We start from the raw sequence: 6,000 nt of genomic DNA, 5'->3' as shown, positions 1-6,000 counted from the left end.
AAACTTGCATAAGAAATTAATGTAGACTCAAGCCCTTTCATTTAAAAAGTGCAGCTATAGTGGCTTTCCCTGGGATATCTGCAGGATCATTATTCAGAAAGGTTAAGGGGACTTTATTATTTTTTTTAAACCATATTCAGTATGTATTTTCCAGTAACAGCTCAACATGGTGCATTTCTACTTATTAAGAGACAGATATTTGAAAAAAGAGAGAAAAGAGAGAAAGAAAAGGAAAGAAATGGGAGAGCTTTTTATTCATCCTCCACTTAATTTCCTTGCTGCCATGCCAGTCCTGGCTTAATGAATGTAATTGCTACCTTTGATGAAAATACTATTATCAAGATCACACATTACATTGGAAAACAGTTTTTCTTTAAACACAGCTACCCGAGGTCTCTAATTATGCATGTAACAAGTGGCTCCTGAACAAAAGACCATGTTGTCTACAATTGCTAGGAATTGGAACAAGGCAAATTTGAACAAAGGACAGATTAGATGTGCTCCAAGCGGCACAAAGCCCATTCCCCTGATTAATTTCCTGGGGAAAAAAAAACTAAAACAATTCTCTCTTTAAAAAGAAACTAACCCTCAGCTCTAGAATGATCCATATGCCGTTTGTGTCAGTCTATAGGATGATAATGGCGGCAGATTTTAGCTTGTCTAATAGTTAATAATTTAAAAGAGGAAAGCTCTTTTATAAACTTCTCTTTTCATATGTAAATAAGCACTACAAGCTCTTCAGGAATAATGGACAAAGGAAAACTGACTTCTCTGCAGAAATCAGGAGCCAAAGAGCACTTTCACTATCTGTAAATCTGTATTTTTGCACGTGGAATCCAATTATTTTATCAATGCATTCCGCATACACACTCCCGTCTCCAGCTACAAAGCTACTGGTATGGATAGATAGCTTTTTAAATTTAGGAAATGTTTTGTTGCCTCTCTACAGTGAAACCTCTCAGATCCAGTAAGCATTTTGTTTTATTATACCCGTCAGTGAACATTTCCTGGTTAAAACCAACATCTCTGATTATATATTAGTTTATATTTTTTTTTCTCTCTCTCTTTAGCAAAACAAAGGAAAGAATATAGGCAATGCTGGAGAGTCAGTGCAACTAGCCATATCAGGCTACATTACGTCTATGAAGTACTTTTCTCCTTGTTATGAACATGTATTTTAAAAAAAAGTTTTCTGGTCAAATGCTTTGGACATTCTACCAGTAGCTATTTCCAGTTAGAGTAGCTTTTTTCAGCCTGGTGCTTTCAGGATGTTTTGATTTACAGCAGCTGTCACCCATTAACCATTGGCTAGGGTGTTATGGGTGAAAACATCTGGAAGACTCCTGGATAGGAAAAGCTTAAATTATTATGGGATGTAGTGGCTAGCATGCTAGATTGTAATGTTGTGGTTAGTGTGTAAGGCTCAAATGCCCTTCAAACCCAATGGTCACCATGTTATTCTGGAGTGATCACTAACTCTTGTACTTCACACCATTCCAGAGAGCAGGGAAGAAGTACAATAATGTACACTGTGCTGAGTTCCATGGAGCAAATGTGGGATAAACGTGAACCATGAAGAAGTATGCAGCTGTAGGAGAGGTTATATTATGACTTTAAAAAATTAATTGTAATCTACTGAAGCTCACACTGGAATACACTGGTTAGTCATAAAGACGAGTGGGTTGCCTCAGCAGGCTTTGGGACTGAAAATCGTGCTCTCAAACTCCATGCAGACCACACAGGGCATCGAAGCAGCTATGAGAAAAAACAAGCAAGAAGTACTCGCTTCAGGCCCCTGTACTGAAAACTACACTTGCAGGCCTCCAAGAGAATAAATAGGCCCTTTGAGGGCCTCCCCCCCCGCCCTGCCATATTTTTGGAGCCGGGGGGGATGCAGAAATGCCCTTGGTCTTCTGTTTTCATTGCTTAAGATATCACACCAGTTTAGGTTATCAAAACTAAGATGCCTAATAAATGGCAGAAATTGGAAGTAACTGGTTATAAAATAATTACATCTGATTAACTTCTTCATTGCAACAACTAAGGAATAACTATGCACTATTGAAACAAGATATACCCTCCTATGTGTTACAGTTGTTTTCATTACATTTGTATTGATAGGAGGTGTGGCCTGACTATGTTGGTGTTTTAGGCACCATAAGCCAGTGGTTTGTAGCATTCAGATTTGTTTTTTAACAAAGGCAGTATCTAACAATGGTGTTTTGCTTATGGAACAAAGGGACCATCATACCTGGGAGAGGGGAGTTTTCCTCCCTTTAGTAGCTTCTAATACACCCCCAAAAATAGCTCTGAAGGGCTAGCTGACCCTTCAAAGTCAATGTTCAGGTAGCAAAAGGGAAGAAAAGAAGGAAATGTTCACGACAACTACTGGCTTCAAAGCATTCATATCTCACTTTACCCACTTGGCTGGACCTTCCAATTGTCCCACATTTATAATCCAGGTGTAGCATACATTCGGAGATCCTCATTTCTGCAAGGAAACTGCTTGCATCCTCAAGTGGTGAAACATGAAAACTGTTTTTGTATCACTGGACAAGCACGTGTCAAAGTTATATCCAGTGAGCCTGGATAGAACCCAAGTCAAAATGGACCCTGGCATTTTTATCAGCAGAGTGTCATGCACATTGTCCCTTGGTCTACTAAGGGGTCAATATAATATTCTCATGGGCCGGAGCATAATAGGTTTTTAACCACACAACTTTCTGAAGTTGCAGTGGGAGCAGCTGAGAAAATTTCCATCACTGGCAACACTCCTACGGAGTAGGCCTTCAGGTGGGCTCTAGCGTTTTCCTGCCAGTATCACTTTAGTGCTCATGCAATTTGCCTAGAAAAACAGGGATAACTGTGTTTTCTCTGTACCAACTATAACTAGAAACATTTGTCTAGAGGGGTATTCATTGCAAACGGGCATAAAAAGAGTATTGAATTTTTAATTATTTTCTTGATTGTTGTAGTTTTTTCACTAACAAGGATGAGGATTATAGTGGATATTCTTTCTCATGTGGTCCTCCTCCCCGCAAAAAATTCGGTGGGCTATGGATATGTTCTACTTTGCTTTTGGTGAATGGGGAAGAGACGTTTGTCACTCCGTCTCTGGCAAAATATCTTGGAAAGTGTACCACTGGATTAAAATATTGCCACACAATAGGAGTGAGATCCAAGCTTTAATCGAACAACTTCAGAATTCTTTTGCGGCCTCACAGTCACAAATAACCCCTATAACAACCACTGCAACCAGCTTATGTTGGTGCCAAAAGGAGATAAACCCTTATCTTTGCTTGTGAAGAACAGTTCAGCCAACATGATTTAGGATAAATTTTAAAGATTATCTGGGGCAGAGGACTTTGTTTTAGTGAAGAAGGATTGAGCTGGCTGACCTTCAAGTATTTTTTGATGGCTATCCTAGACATTTATAAGATTGACAATTGGGGGGGGGGAGGATGTATTGCATGCAAGAGGATCCAGGATTATGGCCTTGCTTTGCCAGGCAGAGCTGCGGATGTTTGCTGGAACCCCTGGAGAGTTGGTGGCAGTCAACAGAGCTGGAAGAACAAGGAAGCACGTTTAGATCATCAAATGTGGATTGTGGGTGGGTGGAGAGAACTGCAGAATTTGTTGTTTAGTCGTGTCCGACTCTTTGTGACCCCATGGACCAGAGCACGACAGGCCCTCCTGTCTTCCACTGCCTCCCAGAGTTGTGTCAAATTCATGTGGATTGCTTCAATGACTCTGTCCAACCATCTCATCCTCTGTCATCCCCTTCTCCTCTTGCCTTCACACTTTCCCAACATCAGCATCTTTTCCAGGGAGTCTTCTCTTCTTGTGAGATGGCCAAAGTATTGGAGCCTCAGTTTCAGGATCTGTCCTTCCAGTGAGCACTCAGGGTTGATTTCCTTTAAAATGGATAGGTGCATTACAGAAGCCAAACCAGCAAAATAAAACAACACTTCAGTATATGAAAAGTCATTTCACTCCAGTGCCAAAGCCAACTGTTTACTAACTATAAGAAGAGTTAACTCTGGAAAGCAAAACATTTAATTATTCTTGCATGGGTAAATTTCCTTGACGTATTTTCCCATGTCTTTTTCTCTTAAGACACCACAGAGGTTTAGGTATCCTTTTACATATGGAAGAGCTTCTGTGCCCTCTACTGTGCGAATCAGAGATGTTCAGTCCATTTGCTGTCAAATGGATGGCCCTCTAGTGGCTGGCTTTAAAGGGGTTTGGAGAGGGAGGCTAAGGAATCTCACCGAAAAGTAAAAAGTTAGGGGTAACTCTTGTTTAGCATTTCATTCTCGTGCAGCAACTTATCATGTGAGACAGAACATGGAAATACTACATCAGAATGATCTATCAATGCAATTTCCCCAGAAACAGACAACTTCAGAATTGAAGGCAAAAGGCAATTACTGTATTATTTTTTAAAAATGTTTTTCCCCTCACTCTTTATGCACTTGAGGTACCTACCCAATTTTAGAACCAACACAAACTAAAACTGTTATGTCTTCTTTGTATTATGTAAAAAATAATGTGCTTACAGGCATATGTTTCTGAATAAGCTAGGAAGAAAAATCTAAAACAAATCTGTTTTCCTGAACAAATAATAAATTCAGACAGATATAGACTTAACCCATATCTGACCTGAATTTTCCTTTATAGGTGGAGTATAGGATTGTAACTTAGTCTCCCGTTTTACATGCTACTTTTTATATGTAGGGTTTTAAAGAAAAGTACACACTCATTCACATACACGGTTTTTCTTAAACAGATATTGATGTATATGAGCATATATATGAGCATCCATTTATGTGAGTAGTTTGAAGTGGGGCAGTCTATCCACAAGTTACCCTTTCTGTGAGACTATGCCCTTAACATAAATATTTAACTGCTGAGGGAAGGAAACAAAAGACAGTGGATTTAGGATCAAAGTTATTTCTTCAGGTATTTTTCATTTCTTCTTAAAATATCTTCCCTCCCCCCCCCACCCCGGAAGAGCCCTTCCTACAAGTGATCTACAAAGCTATCTGGAAAAAAAACAACACTGGAAAGCATCAAGCAGTCCCCAGACCCTTAAAAGAGGTTTATCCTCTATCTAGACAGCTGTGCCAGATTGGAAAGGACAGCATTGGCACCTATATAAGGATCTAGAACAGGCTGATCATCAGGTGATCACTAGAATACACTTCCACAATTGGTAGTACCTCTCTTTCAGATCTTTTCAGAGTGCTGGACTCTGTGAGGACACAGAGCAAAACCAGACCTTAACAATAACATCAATTCCTTTTCACCACTCTTCATTTCACCAATGCAACCAATCTTTTCAGGATGGTGGTGTTGGTACACATTAGTTTCATTGTTGTTGATAGTACTATTTGATTTTGTATTAGTAATACTAAAACTGGATCTATTATTGTTATAGTATGGATCACTTATGATACAGTGCAGCAACACTAGTCCTCTACCTGAAACTGATATCTTACACTTGTTGTGGGATTTTAAGCCCAAAATGATTCCTTGCTGGCATTATTGTGTCACTCAGCTTGCATGTTTTAATGCGATGTCACTGCTGTATTGGAGAGGTGTAGTCTCAGGGTTTGTTTGTTTGTTTATTTATTTATTTACTTATTTATTTAATACCCCGACTATCTGGTCATTTTGACCACTCTAGGTGGCTTACATGGTTCCTTCATGCACATATGGTGAATCACCAAAGGTACTTTCCTTTCAGAAGCAAACCACTGAACTGCTATATACAGTGGTGCCTTGCTTAACGAGCACCCCATTTAATGACAAATCTGGATAGCTATTAGGTTTTTGCAATCGCAAAAGCAATCGCATAACAATGTTTTGAATGGTAAAAAATTGCTTTGCAATGATCGGTAAGCTGTTTTGCTTACCGTTTTTCGAATAGCGATTTTTTTCCAACAGCTGGTCGGCGGTTCCAAAATGACAGCCGGAAAAAATGGCCGCCCGCTCTTT

Source organism: Pogona vitticeps, chromosome 3, assembly GCF_051106095.1.
Source record: "Pogona vitticeps strain Pit_001003342236 chromosome 3, PviZW2.1, whole genome shotgun sequence".
Classification (NCBI taxonomy): Eukaryota; Metazoa; Chordata; class Lepidosauria; order Squamata; family Agamidae; genus Pogona; species Pogona vitticeps.
This window is presented reverse-complemented; position numbering follows the sequence as displayed.